The 24,395-nt window shown below is 36.3% G+C and overlaps 1 protein-coding gene across 7 annotated transcripts in view; it reads left to right on the forward strand.

Moving 5' to 3' along the window:
* Positions 1–24,395, forward strand: part of il1rl1 (interleukin 1 receptor-like 1) — a 76,379-nt gene that overhangs the window by 8,827 nt on the left and 43,157 nt on the right. For 2 of the 7 annotated variants that reach the window (XM_046844537.1, XM_046844532.1), the window contains exon 1: positions 15,304–15,383. The exons of 1 other annotated variant lie outside the window; for it this stretch is intronic. The gene's annotated coding sequence lies outside the window, so the exon portion shown is untranslated. Of the gene's footprint in view, positions 1–7,088; positions 7,104–7,796; positions 8,086–9,462; positions 9,542–9,681; positions 9,922–15,302; positions 15,384–24,395 lie in introns of those variants that run through there. 4 more of the 7 variants (XR_006925026.1, XR_006925025.1, XR_006925027.1 and 1 more) reach the window with 4 other exon arrangements.

Here is a 24,395-nt window from a genome sequence, read left to right on the forward strand (position 1 = left end):
GCACTTTACATTAATCCAATTTTAACCTCTAATCTGATTTAACTTGAATATCTCTAATTCAAGATGATCACCATATTGGTTTTACTTCTTCTTATATTTTATTAGATTATTTTAAGCATTCCGTCTTTCATTTCATTTCATATTCAAGCATTCCGTACACAAACTCGCCAGACTGTCCCTTAGTCAGAGGATATAACAGTAAACTAATATTCTTTAAGTAGGCCACCAATGCTTACTCATTCATAAAGAGTACTGGATTTAGTCACTTAGTTATAACTTGCTAAAATCAGAAGGTCTCAGACGTTGTGCTCTATGTTTCATCCATTCATGAGCCTTGAGTTTGTACTGTCCTGGTCACAGATTTGCGGTAACGGCAGACTACATAATCAACTAGATATAAATGATTTCAGGAAATTTCAGAGTTAATCAAAAATTTTACATTTATTTGCCAGGCAATAATCAATAAACAAATGTCACATATGAAACAAATAATAGAAAAAGTTACATAACATGATCAACATTAAAGCAAATAATTTCGCAATGCAGTTTACTAAGGAAATGTTAAAGGATCTCTATACCTGGCAATAGAGACACACAGAGACTGTGTGGGAAGTTCTGACTATAGAATGCTTTCCTGAGTGTTTCGCTAAATTTCCTTAAATACCCAAACCATCGTAAACACTTGTAAATTCAAAGTGATAAAAGCTTTGCACACCCTTTCTTGGGACAGGATGTGACCTAAAAAACCAAATGTCACCTAGACCACCTGTTAAGGATCTTCTCCGGGGCAACCCTTATGTTAGAAGGACAGAATTTCCCCAAACCTGGGGTTTGGTCTACTGATATGGGACTGAGATCATATTTCCAATCACACTGAGACCTTTAAAATGATACTAAACATGTGAAGGTAAAATGTATACATTCCTAAATTGTAATTATTAAATGATGCAAGTAAAGTTAATTGAACTGGCCATCTCCCCAGGAGGGAAAGAGGGGGGCTCAAGGATGGGTGACTGGGCAGCTGAACAAATGGCTTTCTCTCCTCAGATCAAAGAGATCCTCTCCTCAGATTAAAAGGTTTATTGTTTTATTACATGTTAGTTCTCTTGGTCTGGCCTCATAAAGTTGCATGGCAGTTCTCTGGGTCTGGTACCATGAACAGATCTGACCATCCTTACAATAGCAAATGTGACTTACACAGTTGAACCTTTTGATCAGGTCTCAGGTCATTTTGGTGAGATATTACTCTAGGCTGATGGTGTTGTAGAAACGATTTAGAGTCACGCGTTTTGCTTCCAGAAGATGACAGCCTTTGGAGCACATGAAGCACCTGAAAAACCTGAAGGACTTGCAGGCTTTTTTGTAAACTCCAAGCAAGCGTTCATTTGTTTTGCACCGAGGAAAGGCTTCTGTCTAGCCACTCTGCCATAAGGCCCAGATTGTTGGAAGTCAGAGTGACCGTCGTGTTCTTGGTCACCTCTCAAACTAAGGCCCTTCTGCGATTGGCTAATTTGGCTGGGTGACCAGCTTTTGGAGTCCTGGTTGATTCATTTTATTATTTAATAAGATGATGTGAATGCCCACTGCACAACCTCCAACATGGGGCTGAGCAAAATGGCTTTTTGCCATGTTGAACCATATCAGGTGCAAGAGTCTTTAATTTTGTACAGCAGTGCTTTGATCATGGGGATTTGGACACACGACGCATTGATAGGATGCACTAGCTGTTTTACAAGCCTTTTATTTAGGGTGGCGGCACATTCTGATGGGCATGATATGCTGACAGGATGCGCTACCTAAGTCAATGGTAGCTGATTCTGAGAAAGAAGCATATTTCGGCAGACTGATATAAGAAACTGAAATACCGGTAGCACATTCTGAGGAGGTAGCATAGATGGTCAGAACACCCGCTCAGACTCATCGCACGTCAGTCAGATGCAAAATGCAAGAATGGAGCAGAGAAAATCAGGATGCCAAACCGGGTAAGAAAAACGTGTAAAACAAGAGTGGGGTGATTTATGTTTTGTGTTATAATTCTAAAGCTAGCCCATATAAAGCTGTTTTAATGAATATAAAATAGAAATTCTATCAGTTACTCACCCTGATGTTTATCCACTGGAAGTTGAAAGAGTATTTCCAAAAATCCATCTTTTTCCATGCAATCGAGCAATAGTGGCATTGAACTTTAGACAAGATGGAAAATCAGAAAACAGAGGAACAGCTTTCTGTATGGAATCAATCAAAATGTTTATGAAATAACTATTATAGTAATAATTAGATTGCTGTCATAATTAATCTTTTGAGTTGTTCACCTAAATGAATTGATTTTCATTGATAAAACCAGCCTAAATTATTCACTCTTTTTATGACTCTGATTATCTTTTATTCACTCTTATTTTATTTTTCACTCTGATTACATTATTATAATTATCCAGGCAGTGTACCCAAGGCAAATTAAATGACTACTTTCAATTCAAGTGCAAGAAAGGCAACAGCTTTATTATGCAGTATAAGCTGTGTTTGCCAGATGCAACTGAACTGTCAGCTTTTAAAACCTGTATCAAACCTGCACAAGCATGTTGAAGTCAGTTAATAATACTTATACCTTTAGTTTACAGTAGTTGTACAGGTGCTTTGCTAATGTTGGTTAGTACCAGGGTTGGAAATTAACGGGAGTGGGGGAAAATTGTCACTGCTCAATGAAGCTAGCTTTATTACCAGTGTCACAATTAAAGTGTCATATGAAATGAATAAAAAGTGTTATATTCTAGAGCAGATCTGTTTATGTTGCATTAAAATTAAGCATTACTGTATAACCAATCACACACTTATGTTCAGAATACAGTGTCCAGCTAGAATCACCAAAAGTATCTTTTATGATCAGGGAAAAAGCACACAGAGTGGCGCATACGTTTGTTTTAATGCAGAAATCTTTGTGTGATGTTCTGTACATCATGGCTTTAAATTGTTATAATGAATTGTTTTAAGAATGTTGTTCTACATTGCCTTTAATTTCAACTTTAAAAAAGATAAAAAGGCATCACCTGTTTTGTCTATCACCTGGCAGGCAGGTTTGGTCGCTTTACAAAAAAATTGTTTCTGGGTGCTGTGTGTAAAAAAAAAAAACACGATACAGTCGACTATGGGCAGGATTTGAGAATTCTGATTAGACTATGTAAATCTTTAGTTGGGGACACCCCAGACAGACAGACAGATAAATAGATAGACAGACAGCCAGACAGATCAGGCGCCCCGGAAGGTCTTATCTGCTTTTATTTCCAATAGTGTATTTTCATCATTTCATAGCTTTTTCCTTTTGTGGAAAAAGTGTCATATATATATATATATATATTGTGATGCGGAGAATGAGGCGGAAGCCGAAGTAGACGCACTACAAGTCTTTAATGAAGATCTCAGGAAAAAACACATACAGTGAAGCGGTGCAGTCCTGTGAATATAATAGCAGTCTGTGTATAGTAAATCCACGGGGCGCTGGCAGCAACCGGAGAATGGCGATGCAGACAGCGTGACGTGGGAAAACAATAACGGACGAAGTGGAAGTGAAGATAGGCTGCTTATATGTGCGTGGTTGATGGAGATCAGGTGCACTGCGTTAGTAATCAGGCGAGCAGCTCCGTGCGGGTGGGGCTGGTGCGGGCGAAGACGCAGGGTGCTCCCTGACATATATATATATATATATATATATATATATATATATATATATATATATTGGAGTTTTTATCCTATCAGAGTTCAACTCACATTAAATGTTGCCAGTGTCAAAGGTATCTGATTTAAGGCCTTCACAGCCAGCATCTGCAGACTTTTTTTATGTTGCATGTTTCATGTTGCGTGACACTGTTGCTTTAACCAATCAGGATGCGATTTTGTCACTCCAAAAACCCCTAGAAGGTATCCGATCACGTCTGCATTTTCATGTCCTTTTACTGGATGGCTAGAAAGCTCACTAAAAAAACTACATATTTAATAATGTCGATTTAATCGCTGTTTTTTCATTCCACAATGGCGGACGGAGGAAAAGAAATAGATTTGGTTGCAGATATACTTTCAAGGACATATACAAGATGGGCTTTTCAAGAACAGCTGGACAAAGTGAGGAAAGATCAGCTAAAACACTTCGAAACAGTTACTACGCTTTTTCATAAAGCATTTATATTTTTGTGTTTTGTTTCCTGTCAAATTTGCACAAAAACAAATAATTTGCCTTATTTTCAAATCACAAAAAAAGATTGTAATGCACAGGAAAAATGCACTTAATATAAGATTATTATTGATGCTGCTGCTAGAGATGATGTTTGATGCCCAGCTGTGGCTGCAGTGAAAGATGATTAGTTGAATTGTGTTAGTTGGGTTTCTTGATTTAGTAATGCCAATTATTCACTCTGCATGAGACACCTGTCTGAAGAAGCGCTCTGACATACCACATTTCTATACAGTATTGATGGTTTCTGTAGCTGTGGCATCAAAATGATGGTATTAAAAGGTGGATTCATTCAGGTAAAACACCACTGAAAGCCTAGGCCATAGCCTAACTTGACTGGAAGGTTCTCTGTAATAAAAATAAACAGAAAGAAACAAAGTGAATGAATGGATTAGAACAGAACACATTGAACATTAATTGAAGAGCTGTATGAGGGGGAGTTACATAAAATAACTTGAATTGTTTCTACAGGAAACTGAATTGTTAAGTGCTAGAACACCAGCTTTAAACAAAAAATATATTTTACAGAAAATTTACACACTTGTGTGACACCAATCTGCAGGAAACAAAAGAAATAAAAAAAGTTTTCTGAATTCTGAATAGATTTTAAGAATCAATGTTATGGAAAGCTAACCAACAGGCGATGAGATCTCTGCATCCTTAAATAAACTGATTTGGTTGAAGCTCCTGAGAGTGATATTACTATAATAATTCTTCTTATCACTGAACGCTTTCTCGTGGTTCTTTATCAATGATTTAATGTGGATGTTCTGCCTTTGCTTAATCCCGTAGATTTCCGTCTTGTGCCCCAGGTTTTGCTCCAGTCGCTGTTGTTGGATATCTTCTCAAACAATTTTTGTGTGTTAAGAAGTGCTACAGTGTTCCATGTACAGTTACATTTCATGAAGAATGATAGACAATGATAATACATCATACTTTTTCCTCAAATTCATTTCTCAGCTCCTCCTAATGACTCTGTGAGAAACAAAGGAGTGGATTTGAACATGATGGTGATGACGAATAATCTTGCAGTCTAGTAGAGACTATAATTGGTCCTCACTGCACATCTAAAGTCTGTGAGGTGGAGCTAGACCTGATCCAACTTGTCCTATAAGTCAAGCCTTTGCATATAGACATCGAAATTCAATACAGCGCCAAAACCAACTGACAATTTTATCCAAACTCAAACACACAAAGTCTCCACCCACTGGACATTCAGCGTTAACACTGTCAAGGTAAGAGGAGCTCTATCAGGTCATACCCCACCCTCTGGATAGTTGGTTCTGCTATCAGGGCTCCTTGTAAAATGCACTGGATCAGGTACTGGATCAGCTTCTGAACTTTTGGCCCCACTTCAACCGGGTAGGAGGAGCTGGATCACACCAGGTTGCACTTCTAAGACTTATAGGTCCACAGCAAGAGGGATTTCACTTTCTTTAACTCTAACTCTATACAATTTAAGCATATTATCATCTATTCTATTGATTCACTTTAGAAATGAATAGGCCTATGAGCTAATGTGTTACATGTATTTCATTTTAAAATGTTTAACAAAATGTCCTGTCTCCTGTCTTTGTGCTCCATCTATTCTTTATCTTATTTGTTGGTTGCAAAGTAATGGAGAGTGTGTTAGGTAAGTGCAGGCAGGGTGGAGTGGGTGGAGAAGAGTGACAGGAGTGATTTGTGATAGAAGAGTATCTGCAAGAGTGAAAGGGAACGTGAAAGGGGGACTGTAATGAGACCTGCGATGTTGTATGGATTAGAGACAGTGGCATTAAGTAAAAGACAGGATGTGGAGCTGGAGGTAGCAGGGGGTTAGGTCTAAAACATGCTTATTAGGGATGCCCAGAGAATCCTTTTGGGGAGAACCAGTTAGAACAAGAACCTATGTTACATACTGAAGTAAAAAGAAAAATAAATAAATAAATAAAATAAATAAATAGAAATACACCCGTGTTATACATTCTAAATTCCAATTATGCCTCACATCTCCCCATGTCTGGGAAATTTGCAAAGACGGTAGGATTCTCTGGACAGAAGCAGCTAATTCCTATGACTGCTCCAGTTTGTCTACAAGTAATACAAAAGTGTGACTAGTTCTAGTCTGTTCTAGTCTCAAATCAGATGCCTGTTAATTTGTTAGGAAGAGAGGCATTGTGTAAATTAGGGTTAAAAATATGGTGCTCTCCAGAAGGTGTGTAGGTAGACATGAAAGGTATAAGAAATCAGATAATGATCACTAAGCCAAAAATTAATATCTATTGGGTAGGTCAGATAGGAAGTGATGTCAGTTTGGTAATTAATAAATGGGGAAATTTTATAAAACCACAGATTCTTAAAGCACATTTACCAACTTCTAACTTTCACTGTACAATGATTGATGTTGCAACCAAAGACACCAGCTTAGAAAAGACATGGTATGAAGAAATTACAAAACAGAAAGTTGAATTGATCACACAATACATCATCATAGGTAAGACTACCCAGTTGATCGCAAGAAAACTAACTGCAATACATGAAGAAATTTATATGCAAGAAAAAATAAAATAAAATACAAAATATCATGGACATTTACTGCTCTGATTGTGTTCTGTGACTAGGTATTTATTTAATATTTATGGAGGGAGTCTCCTGTGGCATTTCTCTGTACTGCATATATATATATATATATATATATATATATATATATATATATATATATATATATATATATATATATATATATATATAGTATATGCAATAATCAAAATATGATATAATCAAATATTTATTAATTATATATTCATGAATATATTGAAAGAAAGAAAGACCAGCAGAGAAGGCTTTACTGGCGCTGACAGCCCATCACTGCTGTACTGGCCACTCAGTAATGGCTGCAATGGTATGTTTTACTGGTCTCATTGTTTTCCTGTGTTGTTTCAGATTTACCAGTTTCAGATTCTTAATGTAGGTTTTGTTGCAGAGCTCTTTCCTTCAGATCTATTTTTAGTCAGTGACATCTAATTCAATCTTATAATAGTGTCTTAATACTTTAGATTCTAAAGTCTTATAAGATTGGATTGGGCTTTGGGTAATTTGGTTAAAATGTTTTGGAAACAATAATACAGATTTATGTGATCCTTTTCTCATCTCACTTCATCTGCCTCATTAGGATATTCTAAAGTTTAGATGATTGAAGGATTACACAAATCTGTGTTTTTGTTTTCAAAACATTTTAACTGAATAGTATTTTATACTTCCTGCTAAAAACCGTTTTCGCTGTTATAAATGCATGTATTTTTACAATTAGGGAAAACTATATAATTAGCACAGCCAAGAGATCTGTGTCATAAAAGAAAAACAATATGTGATTTATTTATTTCAAATATAATATAATAGAAGTTATATGATATAATATCAACTGATTTATTAACAGGTTTATCAGGGGAATTTTGGTATATATTATTCAAAAATTCTACTGTTGAACCAGTGAATTCATCTATTTATTTATTTTTTTAGGCTAAAAGATATTCTAGCAGAAACAGTGATTTACTGTATTTCTATATTTTAACACGTCACTCTTCACATTCTGCAGTGTGACGTTGCCTTGGTGACGCAACAGAAGGAGCCGGTGTATAAAAGGAGGCGAGCAGAAACGCGGTTGTTTTTGTGTTACGTTCCACCAGATGTAAAGTTGAACCGAGTTCAGTCCTATAATGCCCAAGTTTCCGAGATTTGTTTCCGCTCAGGCGGTAAATCTGCTGTATGTGATCGGAGGTGGTGTAACGGGCGTAGCAATTTATCATTCTCTTCGGAAGCCTCGCGAGGTGAAAAGAGCGCAGGATGGAGTCCAAGTCCCACAGACTGACAGCGCTGTCTCCAAGGTTATCATCATCATCTGACCCACTTTTAGTTCTGATTATAGAATTGTGCAAAGTTGATGTAAAGAGGTTGTAACTGGTTAAAGGGCTAACTTTGCTGGCTAAGATAAGATAATATCGTAATTGTTTAAAAAAATTGTTTTCAAAATTTGCGATTTGACTGACAAGTACAGCACAACACTAGTGCGCATGCGTTCTTTCACTGCATGATTCACTTTATTATAATGCATTTATAATGATCACAAAATTCAAGATTTTGGTGCATAGTTCTAAATATAAATGTATACAACAGTTCAAACAACAAAAAGTTAAAATGATGAGATTTACGGAGTTTTTTTTCGCCAACAAAAATAATTCCACAATAATTTTGAGCAACGTGATGGTGTTTCGTTCTTGAATGAATCACACGTGTAAATGTTTTGATTCAATCGCAATGACTCACTTATTAACAGAGACTTGCTGCCACCTACTGGCGGATTTAATTTCAGAGTTTTTAAATAATGTCAAACATCAGTATTCAATGTTTTATATTTAAAATATTTTATGTTTAAAATGTTTAAAACATTTTTATGCATTTGTAACTGGAATTGGAAGGTTAAAACTGCAGGCCGAGGTCTCCCTGAGCTGCATCAAACAGGATTTGCTTGGTAACAGCCAAAATGTCTGATTATTCTTCCAATTGGCTCAATAAATATAAAAATATGACTCAAAATACGATGCACACTTTTAGAAAAATTACTTTAAAGATAAAAATCAATTTAAACTTATTGGAAAAGATCAATACCTCTGTCACCGCTGTGAACTGACTACTACACAGAATATGTAGAATATAAAACACTTTAGTAATCAGCTGTCCACGGTAGTCCTTTAGGTCCTTTAGCCAGCACAAAACACACTCAGCAAAATATCGTATCATTATCATTATCAACAAGTATTCCTGAAATTCATCTCTAAACACAGTAAAGTTGTTTCTGAAAAATCCTAAATGATTCAGCTAATAACTTTCCTTTTAATAGAATAGATAAAGTTCTGAGTGTATTTGAGGAGCTGTAGAAATGTCCCTATAATGTCCCCAACACAAACTTTCCTTCAAATGTATTTGTCATAGGATATTTTCAAAACATTAAAGCATCAAATAGTTGTTTTTGTAATATGTAAGGAGAACCTTTATAAAAGAACCATTAAAAAAGCGTGATGAATAGATCAGTAAACGCTTTGATCAAATTCTCAGACTCTTTGCAGAACTGATGTTCTTCACAAATGTTCATTGTTCTTTATCACACTTTTGTCTTACTGAATTATTTCCCAGTATTCAGAAATGTCTAAATGTTTGTGTAAATAAAAAATACCTCTAACAACATTTGTTTGTTGCACTTTCAGGATTCCTTGAGCAACGACATGAAAATGAATAGCTATATTAATGAAGAGTAAATAAGTTGAAGTAAGAAATACAAACCAGGTTTGTGATCAAAACTAAGTTGAGAAACAAAATCTCAGTGGAAATGAGTGTACAGCTGACTGTAGAGCCTCATTGTTGATGTAAACATTATTGACTAATTACTAATTTCTTGTTCCTCTTCCTTAATGGCTGTGTTTTAGATATGTAAGCAGAAGCGATAGGCTCACAGTCTTCTGAAGTCTCAGTATGAACAGCTGAGGAAATCTGTAACCTACAACAAGAAGTCATTATCGGAAAGCAGTTTTTGTGTATGTGTGTGTTTGTGTGGATCATTGTTTAGTAATACTTTTGAGACATTTGGTCTCTAATCCCCTAAAAAGTCCTAAAAAGTGTCTGAATGTGTGTGTAGATGTCAATAAAGCCATCAAGCTTGTAAAACGTCCAGGTCTCGATGGAGTCACTGCTCAGTAAATAAATTTGCATGGTGTGTTGGATGGAGCAATCAAAGAGATAAACATAGATAAAATGCTGGATTACTTTCACATCATCTTCAAAGCCATTCTGCATTTCTTTTTTTTCAGGCAGAAATGCAGAATGGTAGTGAAGGTGATGTTAAGGTAATCCTGTTAGAAGACAGTATGGAATGATAGATTAACGAAAGAAATACACCTCATACTTGCAATGCAAAGACACTTAAGCAAAGATAACCATCAGCTAATAAAATAAAAAAATAAAAAATAAAAAAAGGCCCAGAATGCAACAAGACTAGATCACACCATACGTAACAGAAGATGGAGTGCATGGAAGAAACTGTGGAAATAAAAAAGAAAATTGGAAATAGAAAAAGGAGTACTAGAACATAACAAAAGATATGTAATTAAGAAGCAAGAATAAAGATAAAGTGGAAATCGATAGATGTAAACCTGATTCACCTGGGGCAGTTCCCTCATAAACGATTTGGACCATATCCCCACATCCCATGCAACAAAGCAAGCTCCATTGACATACAGCAGAATACACAGACTCAAGAGCTACCTCTTGGAGCTCTGAAACAGTTTGTGTATGCACCTGTGTAAATGCAATAACTACATTTGGCACCCATTGAGAGGACCATTAGTATATGTTTATAATAGTTTTCAGGGACACCTGACCCAGAATAAAGGTCAGTTGGGATGGACCTTCGTAATTGGTACAGCCACAGGGATGTGGGTGATGTTTCCAGAAGCCATTTAGGAACCTGCACCTTTTGACAGTTAATTCAATTCAATTCATTTTTATTTGTATAGCGCTTTTAACAATGAACATTGTCTCAAAGCAGCTTTACACAGATAATGTGGTGATAAAAATGAATATGTTCTTTATAAGTAAGTTTGTCCCTGATGAACGAGCTGGTGGCGATAGTGGCAAGGAAAAACTCCCCGAGATGGTATAAGGAAGAAACCTTGAGAGGAACCAGATTCAAGAGGGAACCCATCCTCATCTGGGTTGCACTGAATGTCCTTTTATTGCAGATATACGATGTTGCGGGGTACAGTGATGGTGATCAGAAGCAAACTGTAGTCCTGAGTCTGGATCCATCAGGTGTGGAGGAAAGAAGAGGGAGAAGGTAGCAGAGGCAACAGTATGGAGTGCCAGGCCCTAACTATCTATGGCACGTAGACTTTTACGGCAAACTGAAGCCGTATGGCATAGCAGTTTATGGCTCCATTGATGATTTCTCAAGGCACATCAGAATCAGAATCAGAATCAGAATCAGGTTTATTGGCCAAGTGTGTTGACACACACAAGGAATTTGGTTCCAGCTGTTTGTTACTCTCAAAAGTACAGACATAAATAAAAACCTATACATGACAAAACAGACACAACAAGACAAAAACAGACTATACAAGACAATACAGACAATACAGACAATATGAGACAGTATAGACAGTGTGGGTAATAAATAGGGATACAGACCAGTAATGTACATAAAGTGCGGGAGTGCATGGTAGTGCAAATGACAGTATTGTGTGTCAGGTATGATGAGAGAGGTTACTATAAAACTTTGTACAGTATATAGAAGCAATAGTGTGTGCAACATATACAGATAATGTGATGAGTGACAGTTCTGTGACAGTTCTGTGCAGTACTCATAGATATGAGCATGGAATTTAATTATGGTCAGTTGTTAGTGAGGGTGATTGCTTGGGGAAAGAAACTGTTCATCTGAATGCCAGCCTACTTCACCAATAACAATCCCAGAGAAAGTGCTGAGTATTATTTCCACACTGTTGCTGAAAGAAGGGGTGGCCCTTAAATAATCCAATCTGATTTTGGTTCCCAAAAATGTCCATGTCAACAGGCTACAAGAGTTTCTTCATGAAGACTCGACAGGAACTGTTAATAGACCATGTGTCAAGGAACAAGCCAAGCAAACCAGAGAATAAATGGAGATTACTGGACAGATATTTTCAAAGAACTAAAGAGATAATTTTTTTCTCATTAATTCAGGGAACTGCATGCTAACATTTATCCAAAGCACTTTAAAACAGGGCAAGTTTACTCATGTTTGCATAAATTAAGAATCAGATTAATCACTGTCGAAAATGGCAGAGTTGTTTAATGCATCCGCTCACTATCTAAATTTATCTCATCATAAATGATATAACAGGAGATTTTTTTTCTGTGAAAATGCTTAATTCACTACTAACCATTTATTTTATAATCTGTAAAAATCAGTAAACAAATTCAGGAATAGTTCTTAAGTTTGGTATATGTGGAGCCAGAATATGATTTTTGTATACGTAATTTATACTGCTAATGATTCTATTAAATTACCACCTGTTTAAATTCAACTATGTGATTGTTAACTTGATAGATAGATACACTGGCTAGGCATAAAGACCTCAAACATGCCCCCGTTAAAACTTGAAAAAAAAGCATTTTAATTTGTAAAAGTGTTCCTTTAATTAACAGAAAAAAAACTAATATACATTTTTATGACCCCTTGTCCTTTTAGAACAAGAATTACCCCTACTATATATATTATCTCTGATTTCTCAGTGTGTGAGTGTTATTGCACATATTTGGCAAGAGCTCTTGTTATCTGCCATGTCCTTAAAAGTGAATGAGTAAAGTTTTTGCAATATGTCAGCATTGTGGTTCAACTGAAATTTCTTTGCACAAGGCTTTTTCTCACTTTGCGTTCAGGCTTGATACAGAAACTAACAACATCAGAAAAAAATGTTAACTTAGTGATTTAAATCATTTTTTTTTAAATAAGTTTCTATTAGTGGTTAATAATAAGACAAAAATTCAATGTTATGAAAACCCACTGACCTATTGCACTAAAACATTAATAAATGAATGAATTAATGAAAGTATAAACAAATGAAGAAATTAAAAATATTGCAAATATTAAAATATTGCAACAATTTTCATGTTGTGCCAATAACGCTCTTTGATTCAGGGTGCTGTAACATGGCTGACCTGAACTCTGACCCCAGCATCCTAACATCACTGGGATATGCAACGAAAGAATTTCACTGTGCTGTTAAATACATTTGACAAATATTTATTTCTTTTTTTGTTTTAAATTAATAATACTTATTTCCCTCTCGCCGTCATCCCTCTACTCTCCATTATCCTCCTTTTGCAGGAGGTGGAGGATATCAGACATCCTGTGTCACAACGTTATCAAAATGACTCAAAAAATGTTTCTTTCTCCATCTATCTCTCTATCTCCTTTTTGCCTATCAGTCATACTTTACTCTGATCATTATATAAGTGCTTTCATCAACATTTTACCTTTTGGGGGAATTTGTGGGCGATACAACATGCAAATTGGTATAAAGTAACAACAAACATTGCAAAAACTTATATTCATTAATAAATGAAGGCCAAATAAAAACACAAAAAACCCTCTCCTGTCTGGGAGTACTCCAACCAACAGATCTGTTTCGAGTGCAAATATTACATCGAGTGCAGTGATTCTCAGGGAATTTTTTTTCCTCCCTCACAATTTTTGTGTTTTTATTTTTGTGTACCTTATCTATACATGTGTGTGCTTTAGTTTTCTCAATGATGACAATAATGTATATCCGCACATCATGCTTATGTGTGTACATTTTTGGGAACCTAGTTGGATCTTGAGTTTCAAACAAACCTGGAATCAGTCTTTTCTTTTTTTGTTAATGAACTCTTCTATGCTTTAGCTGCCAACAATTTTTAATATACATAACAAAAATGTGAATTTCCTTATGCCTCTGTATTCTTATATACATATTTTCATTAAAAAAATTAAATTCAATTTGTATAGCGCTATTACAAATTGACATTCTCCCAAAGCAAAATTAAATAGAATCTGAATATACATTAATGTGTCATTAATTAGTTTATCACTAATGAGGCCAGTTGTGACAGTGGTGAGGAAAACCTGATTATCACTTTGTGACACCAAAATTCCATTCATTACAATTTAGTTAATAACTATTTACTACTGTTCACTTAGATTTCTAATGTGGCATCTTCTACATTCAAACTTAGAATCACATGAACAATCTCGAGGCCAACTGTAACTGTTTTCTGTTATTGGATGACTGCTAGGGTGGTTTCCTTCAGAGCTTGTGAAGCTTTCCTGTTTAAACATTTTCAATACAAAAGTCATCACATCTTGATTGTAAAACTCTTTTAAGTGGCTTTTAAACAGTCTGTACCACATCACTCTCATCCTCTTGCCATCCTCTTGATATTATCTTGTTGAAGATGAATAAATGTCTATTGATCATGTTAAAGAAACTCGTCCTGGTGGGGTTGAATTTGGGCATGTCTCTTACCAGAACACAAAAAATTGTAATTTGTAAATTTCTGGACAAATTTTGCATGGAGCTCAAGAGCAAGGGTGATTGACATCTTGTTTTTTTTTCCATTTTCGAGAAAATCACACCAACAGTGGTCTCTTTCTAACCAAGCTTCTTGCTGATGGTGTGGCTAAATTCATCTCTCACATCTCTTACCAGAACACAAAAAAATTGCTGCAAAAGAGAAACTGGATGATGCTGCATATAGCATGATGCTGCCCATAGCATGAAGCTACAACCACAATTCACTGTGGGTGGAAAAACTTTTAGTAAGTCAGATGTCAACAGTGCTGCATCATCAAATGTGATATAGCTTTTTTCTGAACAGTTCTAGTTTCTAATTTTTTTTAATCTCTATTAGTTAGTTGTCAGTTCATTTTAATTTTGTTATTAGTTATTTAGTTTCTGTTTAACTCTACATGTTAGTTGTCAGTGATATTTAATTGTACAAAAGCCATAAGAACCCTTAGAATTCTATTATAAAATAAGCTGAACTCACTCTAAGAAACTTTCATTCATGACATTTTCTTTTCAATTGAAAAATCTATATTTTGTTCGACCTTTAAGATCTTGATGTAAATGTAAAACTCTGTGTACCTATCACTGGCCAGTATAAAAAAATGAGATATGCATACAAATAAATCACTAATAAAATTGAATAAATAGAAGAAAAAGACGTAAACAGAACTTCAAAATCCATTTATAAGCCTTTAAATAAATAATATATTGGAAGTTTAATGTACTGGCTTTTGTTTTCTTTTTTTTTCCCACTCATCATTTTACCTAGAAGAACAGCATGTTTTTAAGTGCAGGAAGTGGAGGACATCAGACATCCTGTGTCACAACGTTATCAAACTGACTCAAAACATGTTTAGTTATTGATTATAAGATAGCATTATCAAATTTATCTGTCGGCGTGCACGTGCGTGCGTCCGTGTGTGTGGGCGTCCACGTGCATGCGTGTGTTCGTCCGTGTGTGTGTCTGTGTGTGTGTATAAAAATATGTAACCCAAAACAAAAGTCTAATCAGAAGTTGCCAGCCTTCATTGGATTCATTGAACAAGGTGAGTAAACATCTCTCTCTCTCTCTCTCTCTCTCTCACACACACACACACACACACACACTTTCTATATTAGATATATATATATATATATATATATATATATATATATATATATATATATATATATATATATATATATATATATAGTTGGTGTCAAATCTTAAATTCACAGTGGGCAAAAATAAAAAACTGGGACGAAGTCGCGGGCCAAACTCAATATTTATTGAAAAAATGACTGCAATGGTGCATGTTTTCCGTCTCTCCAGATATGTAATGTTGAACCTTTTCATATGGAACCAAACTTTAGTTTTGCATAAACATTCAATTTGGAACAACCAAAGTTTAATATTATAAACACATGAGAAATTACATTTGAAATAAAACACACATCAGTGCTATTCGTTTTTTTATTATGTCTCTCTCTCTATCTGTAGCTTTTCGAGTTCCTTTTTAATGAAAATCTTTTTTTTACAGGCCAACAACAAAACAACCAAAAATAATACTAATTTCCTTTAATTTAAAAAAAGGCAATCTTTCAACTTTTACCATTCCATGCCTTGGAGTAAAAAAAGTGCATAAAGACAACATTTCAAGCTCAGTTTGCTACACTCTGATCTACTCTGATGCACATTGGTTCAAGCCAGATACCTGCATCTCTTCTTAGATGCAAGTGCATTAACGTCTGGGTTTAGGCTCTGAGCTGAGGAAATCCTCAGGTTTGAGTGAAGGTGTTTATCAGTGAGATCATGAGTGGTGTTTTGTTCATCTTCATCAAAGAGAACAGTTGCTCACACAGATATGTGCTACAGAACACAGAGAGCATTTGAGCAGCTTGGGCACGGAGTTGTAGCAGTGTCAGGGAGGAAACATGGAAACTGTGCAGCACACACAGAGTCGTACTTTGACTTAAGCATGTCTCTACACTGGAGTTCAATCAGCTCCATTTGGAGTTTGGTTTGTAGTATTAGCGGTGTATGAGCTATACATTGGCAGGCCAGCTCGAATACACATTTGATATGATTCGTAGGCCAAATATAATTACACCAAGGGCCAGATTTAGCCCTCGGGCCTGGGTTTGACACCCCTGCCTTATGCAAAAGGCATAGCTTAGCTATATAGATGCATTTAATGAGCTAGGCTAATACCTGTACAGTATATCACTTAGGCACAGGTGGAAAATAATGGATTACATTTCCTCACTTTACTGTAACTGAGTAGTTTTGTGTGTACTTTTGCTTTTGAAAGTTGTTTTACATTAAATCTGTAATTTTACGTTTACTTAAGTATTTGAAGTATTGTACTTAACTACATTGTAGTTGTACTACATGATGTAAATGCATCGTCAATGTGCTAAATAAGAACACATTTTCATAAACATTAAAAGATTTGTGATTTGTGTTCTCAGAGTGCAACAACTAAAACACACAACAGTTTACATTGTTCTCATTTTTACACACGGCAGTTTACATTGTTCTCATTTTACTCTGTAAATTTTACGGTAAAAAACTGGCAGCTGTGGTTGCCAGAAATCGACCATTAAAATACGGTTACTTGTTTTTTTGCAGTGTAAAAAATACTGTCAGCTCAACTGCCATTTGCTTATAAAATAATATTTAGAATAGATAAGTAATGTGAACATATTAGTATTGAGAATGTATTTGATTTAAATTTATAAAAAAATATACAGAATTATGCAAAATCATTAAAAGTATCAATTCAAGTCAACTCTTTTGTAGATAATAGCAGCACACATTCATGTGCTGAGTGTTGAAGTAACACTAAAGCAGTGATAAGATTAATAAGATAATGATGTGACTAATTAAATGAGGATTAAACTTTGATAAACACCTGTGAATAAGCAGGATCACTGGAGGAAAGAGAATTAAGAGCAGAGAAACACAACATACTGTACAGCCACAACCAAAGATGAAATCCACTGAAAATAAAACACATTCAATGTGATAAAACACATTCACCGGCAAAACATCATTACGGTGTGACTTTATTTCTGTCATAAGTGTACAAAAGCTCAAATTGCGATTTTAGGTTATGTTACTTTCATTTGAAGTCACCATAATGAAGATTAGTGTTTGCCTTAGTGTTGCTCTCAGAACTTGACAAGCAAAGCAAAGCAATATAAATTTTAATCACCCTGGAACAATCTAGAGAAAAGTCCTATCAAATCAAGCGTCATCCAAGATAAACCATATAATAACGTTTTAAGCAAAAAAGTTTGTTAATCACTATTCTTGTGTTTCATGTGCTAATTAAAAAGCACTAAAGATTTTGTTCATAAAACATTTTTTTAATTCTTAATAGTTTGTCAGATTACTTTGAAGTCATATTACTATCATAAACAATACGAAATTGATTATAAATTACCCACAAAAATCAAAGAAAAGCACAGCAGATGATACAATTTCTTTTGACTTTTCTTGGCATAAGAGAAGTGCTTTACAAACAGAATTACAACAGCCAGAGAAAAAAACTAATGTTAAAAAGTCAAGGGTCAAAAGCCCAACTAAAGCAACCACTGATCTAAAAAATGGTGAGGTCAAATGAAAAATTTTCGAAAAAATATAAACCTCTGGTAAATATCAAATAATATTTTGTACTGTAATAAGTAAAGCTGGTAATTCTGTTTTTGGAGTTGTTTATGATCCTGTTTGAATTCAGTTGATTTTTTTTTTTTGCTGTTTTTGCAGTGTTTCAGTTGTCTGTGCATGTGTGAGAGACAATACAATGGTGTCAGTTGCTTTACTGTATACAGTTTGCATTTCAGTTTAATTTCAGTTAAATTAATAACCTGATCAAATATAAATCTTTTATTTGTATTCTTCTATTGTATCTTGCTGAATGCACAATGTGTATGTGTACACAATATGTTTATTGATAATGATTGTTGCTACATGTAGCAAAAAAATCAAATAATTGGGAAATTGTTATGGGGCCCAGAGTACAAATTAACCAGGGGGCCCAGAAACCCTAACGGTGCCCCTGGATGCCAGTGATGCAGACCCAGCTGAAAGTGAAATGGCATTGAATTCTTATGAAACAAACCCCAGGAAAATTAAGCGACTACTTTCAATTTAAGTGCAAGAAAGGCTACAGCTTTATTATGCAGTGTGAGCTCTGTTTGAACTGGCAGCTTATTAAAACTTGTCATCAAACCTGCGCAAGCATGTTGAGGTCAGTTAATAATACTTCTACCCTTAGATTACATCATTGTTGTACTGTTGTGTTGCACCACTGCTTGACATTGCTAATGTTGGTTAGCACCAAGGTTGGAAATTAACAGGGACAATGCACACTTATGCTACCTCTATTACCAGTGCCACGATTTAAGTGTCATATAAAATGAATGAAAAGTTTTATATTTTAGAGTAGATATGCTGATGTTGCTTTAAATTTGAGTATTACTGTATAACCAATAACACACTTTTGCTGAGAATACAGTACAGTGCCCAATCAAAGCATTTTGATTTGTCACTGCAGAAAACATCTGCATTTGCTATTTATAAACTTTCTTTCGGCTTCTCCCATTAGGGGTCGCCACAGCGGATCATCCGTATTCATGATCCGCATGTTTGATTTGGCACATGTTTTACGCTGGATGCCCTTCCTAACGCAACTCTCCCCATTTATCCGGGCTTGGAACCAGCACTAAGAGTGCAATGGCTTGTGCAACCCTAATGGCTGGGGTTGGTTCCCTGACCGGTGAGAGCACCGCGTCCTAACCACTAGACTATTTATCATTATCATAAATTAATAGCTTGCTTTCTTTGCTACTGAAATAAACAAAAAGTTATTTTTTTTTGTTCTAGTTATAATCTGTAACAATCAGTACAAATTTATGAATGGTTTCTGGTTTGTTTTATCTGTAGCCAGAATATAACTTGTTTTTATCTACCTAGTTTATAACGCTAATGTTTCCATTAAAATAACCACCTGTTTAAATGTGAGTAGGTATATGAGGTCATATCACAGTTACATCAAATGTAACTGTGAATGTTAAGGTGATAGTTCAGTTGTTTTGAAGCAGGGTTGTATGAGGTACTTTTTCTTAGTCAGTGTGTTATCTATAGAAGACAGCGCTCTGCAGTCTTCTAATCTGCAGGAGCAGAGCGCAGTGCAGGGACATCGCTGTAGAACTACAGTGCCAAGCACAGGGTCAGCAACACAGCAAAAAAACGTATTTTAGTGAGATAAATTATTTTTTGTTGCTGTCTACATGCTCAATGTATATGTTTGCTATTCCAAATAGGGAGAGTGCAGAGAGATTGCATTTAAATTTTTAAAGGTGTTCTTTAAATTCAAAACAACTACTTTGAGATTTATATCCCCTTGTCAACCCCCCCAACACACCCCCACTGTTAAAAAGTAAATTTTACTGTGAACTCGGTACATTTTACTCTAAACAATATTTTAAATTAGTCACTTTTACTTTTACATTCGTAGAACATTTTAATACACTTTCCACCTCTGCATCTAGGTTTGGTATGCTATTACACATAGGGCAACAATATTGCATCTTCTTCTTCTTTTTTCAGCTTCTCCCTTTAGGGGTCACCATAGCGGATCATCTGTCTCCATACCCCCCTGTCCTTTACATCTGCCTCTTTCAACCCAACTACCTGCATGTCTTCCTTCACCACGTCCATAAACCACCTCCTTGGTCTTCCTCTTTTCCTCCTTCCTGGTGGCTCCATACTCAGAATTCTCCTACCGATATACCCCATGTCCCTCCTCTGCACATGTCCAAACCATCTCAATCTCGCCTCCCTCACCTTGTCTCCAAAACGTCCTACATGCGCTGTCCTTCTAATAAACTCATTTCTAATCCTGCCCATCCCCATCACTCCCAACGAAAACCTCAACATCTTCAGCTCTGCTACCTCCAGCTCCACCTCCTGTCTTTTACTCCATGCCACTGTCTCTAAACCATACAACATCTCAGGTCTCACCACAGTCCTATAAACTTTCCCTTTCACTCTTGCAGACACTCTATCACAAATCACTCATGTCACTCTTCTCCACCCACTCCACCCTGCCTGCACTCTTTTCTTCACTTCTCTAACACACTCCACATTACATTGCACTGTTGACCCCAGGTACCTGAACTCCTCCACCTTCTTCACCTCTTTTCCCTTCAACTGCACCACCCCATGCCCTCTCTCTTATTCACACACATGTACTCTGTCTTACTCCTACTGACTTTCTTTTTCACCTTCTTTCCAGCGCGTAGCTCCACCTCTCCAGGCTCTTCTTAACCTGCTCTCTACTCTCACCACAAATCACAATATCATCCGCAAACATCATAGTTCATGGAGACTTCTGTCTGACCTCATCTGTCAACCTGTCCATCACCACTGCAAACAGGAAAGGGCTCAAAGCAGATCCTTGATGCAGTCCAACCTCCACCTTGAACCAGTCTGTCGTTCCTACTGCACACTTTACTGCTGTCACACTGCCCTCATACATGTCCTGCACCACTCTCACATACTTCTCTGACACACTTGACTTTCTCATACAGTACCACAATTCATCTCTTGGCACCCTGTTGTACGCTTTCTATAAATCCACAAACACATAATGCAACTTCTTCTGACCTTCTCTATACTTCTCAATCAACATTCTCAAAACAAATAATGCATCTGTGGTGCTCTTCCTTGGCATAAAACCATACTGTTGCTCACAGATGGTCACCTCTTCTCTCAGCCTGGCTTCCACTACTTTTTCCCATAACTTCATGGTGTGACTGATCAACTTAATTTCCAGTAGTTACTGCATGTCTGCACATCTTCCTTATTCATAAAGATCAGTACCAGCACACTCCTTCTTTATTCCTCAGGCATCTTCTCACCTTCCAAGTTCCTGTTAAACAGTCTTGTTAGAAAACCCCACTGACATCTCTCCTAAACATCTCCATGCTTCTACCAGTATGTCATCTGGTCCAACTGACTTTCCACTCTTCATCCCCCTAATTGCTGCTCTCACTTCCTCCTTACTAATCCTATCCACTTCCTGCTTCACCATCTCCACACCACCCAACATTCTCTCTCTTTCATTTTTCTGCTCGTTCATCAGCTGCTCAAAATACTCCCTCCATCTTCTCAAAACACTCTCCTCACTAGTCAACACATTTCCATCTCCATCCTTTATTGCTCTAACTTGCAGCACATCCTTCCCAGCTCTTTGCCTGTCCAATTGGTACAAATCCTTTTCTCCCTCCTTAGTGTCCAACTTCTTATACAGCTCTTAATATGCCTTTTCATTGGCTTTTGCCACATCCTTCTTTACCTGCTGCCCCATCTCCTTGTACTTCTGCCTACTTTTCACATCACTCTGTCAATTCCATTTCTGTTTTGCCAATCTCTTTCTCCTTATGCTTTCCTGCACTTCCTCATTCCACCACCATCTGTTTGTCTTCCTTTCTATTTCCAGATGTTACACCAAGTACCTTTCTAGTTGTCTTCCTTACCAACTTAGCACCTCTTCACCACCACTGAGCCCCATCTGACCTCTTCCCTGAATCTCACACTACAGTCTTCCTCCTTCAGTTTACACCATCTTATTCTTCTTTCAGTCTTCACTCTCCTCCTCTCCTTCTTCACCTCCAAAACCATCCTACAGACCACCCTCTGATGCTGTCTAGCTACACTGTCCCCTGCCAGCACCTTATAGTCTCCAATCTCCTTCAGGGTGCATCTCCTACATAGAACATATTCCACTTGTGTGCACATTCCTCCACTCTTATACGTCACTCTATGATCCTCCTTTTTCTTAAAATACGTATTAACCACTGCCATTTCCATTCTTTTAGCAAAATCTACCACCATTTGCCCTTCCACATTCTTCTCCTTAAAGCCATACCTACCCATCCCTTCCTCATCCCCTCATCCTGTTCCCTTCACCTACCTAGGTACACCTTCTACCACTTCATCTAACTCACTCCAGAATTTTTCCTTCTCCTCCATCTCACAACCCACTGTGGAGCATAAGTACTGATGACATTTATCATCACCTCTTTAACAATCAGAAACTCTCTTCACCTCCACTACACTCTTACTGTACTCTTCCTTCAGGATCACCCCTACACCATTTCTCTTTCCATACACACCATGATAGAACAGTTTAAATCCACCTCCAACGTTCCTGGCCTTACTCCTTTTCCACTTGGTCTCCTGAACACACAACATATCTACTTTACTCCTCTCCATCATATTAGCTATCTCTTTCCCTTTACCAGTCATAGTACCAACATTTAAACTACCCACCCTAACCTCCACTCTCCTTCACTTCTTCTTTCCCTGTCGTCTCTGTAGACATCTTCCTCCTCTTCTTCTCCTCCTTCAGCCAACAGTAGCCCAATTTCCACCGGTACCCTGTTGGCTAACGATACCTGTGGTGGTCGTTGGTAACCCAGGCCTCGACTAATCCAGTATAAATTTCTCTTTTATGATCCGCATATTTGATTTAGCACAAGGTTCACGCCGGATATCGCAACTCTAACCATTTATCTGTGCTTGGGACCGGCACTAACAGTGCATTGGCTTGTGCAACCCTAATGGCTGTGTTAGGAGCCATTTTTCAGAGCTAAAACTAATTAAATCATACCTGAAGTCCACCATGTCACGAGAGAACCTCAGCGGCCTTGCTGACATTAGTATCAGCCATGCACTTGCTGGTCAGATTTGATAAGATGATGTAATGTAAAGGATGCAAGAAAGTTCAGGTTGGAGAAAAGATCATTTGTAGTAAAAAATTTTATTGGTATGTTTGTTGTGTGAAGTGGTAATTTATTGTGGTGTTAATAATTATCTATTAAAAGATAAAGTAAGTACAAATTGTTGTTTTTTTGGAGGCGGAGGGTTTAGTCATGGTGTGGTTCGCCCAGGGTGCCATTCAATCTAAAACTTTCACTGTTCTGAAGGCACACTTAAAGGTTCTCTAAAGAACCATAAGTGTTCTCTATTTGATTAAATTAAAACTGTTTCTAATACATTATAAGGACTTACATTTAAGATCTTACAAAATCTGTCTCAGTTTAGTTGTTTTGTAATAAACAATATTTAGTTTTAAGATACAGAAAATCCTGAGTCCACTTTAAAAGTCTTGGAAAAACACAAAATTATATTCCTTTGCTTGGGGTTTTCAGTGCTGAAGAGGTCTTTTAAAAGCTAAATATTGTTATTGAACTAAATGAAACATATTTAACAAGTTTTCCTTTTTTTTTTTTTTTTTGCTTGTTAAAACATTTTAATCCATTTTTATCAGTTGTTATTAAATAATCTTTATTAGGATATAAAGTTCTGCCATATAAGGTCTTGTGAACCAGTTGTTATCATAAAAACAATTACATATTAGCAAATTAATATAGCGAATTAATATAGACATTTTAGAGTAAGCAAATTAATATAAAACTATAATCACAAACCTATTTGAATCAAACACATTTTATTGACATTTTAACTATATAAGATAAGATAAGATATACCTGTATTCGTCTCGCAGTGGGGAAATTTCTGTGTACAGGTAAAAAAAAAAATGTATATCTACTAGACAACACAGATAACACAACACTAAGACATAAGCAGCACACAAAACTCAATTATGACTATATACTATATCAATTATGACTATATATATATATATATATATATATATATATATATATATATATATATATATATATATATATATATATATATATATTAGGGATGCACCGAATATTCGGCCACCGAAAATTTTCGGCCGAAAATGTCCCAAAAGACTTTGGTCAAACAGAAACCGCTGCCTGCACGTGCATGTCTAAAACAACATGTCTGCGGTGTGGACGTATTTCAGTATATCTGAGAAAGACCCACGGATAGCGATTTGCAAAACATGTAATGCCGAAATTTCGTCTGCAAAGACTTTCTCCACGTCGGGTTTAATTTATCACCTGAAATCCAAACATCCCGATCGCTATGCTGAATATGAGAGGAACGCGGCACAGAAAAGCAGAACCCC

This window comes from Silurus meridionalis, chromosome 3 (genome assembly GCF_014805685.1).
Source record: "Silurus meridionalis isolate SWU-2019-XX chromosome 3, ASM1480568v1, whole genome shotgun sequence".
NCBI lineage: Eukaryota > Metazoa > Chordata > Actinopteri > Siluriformes > Siluridae > Silurus > Silurus meridionalis.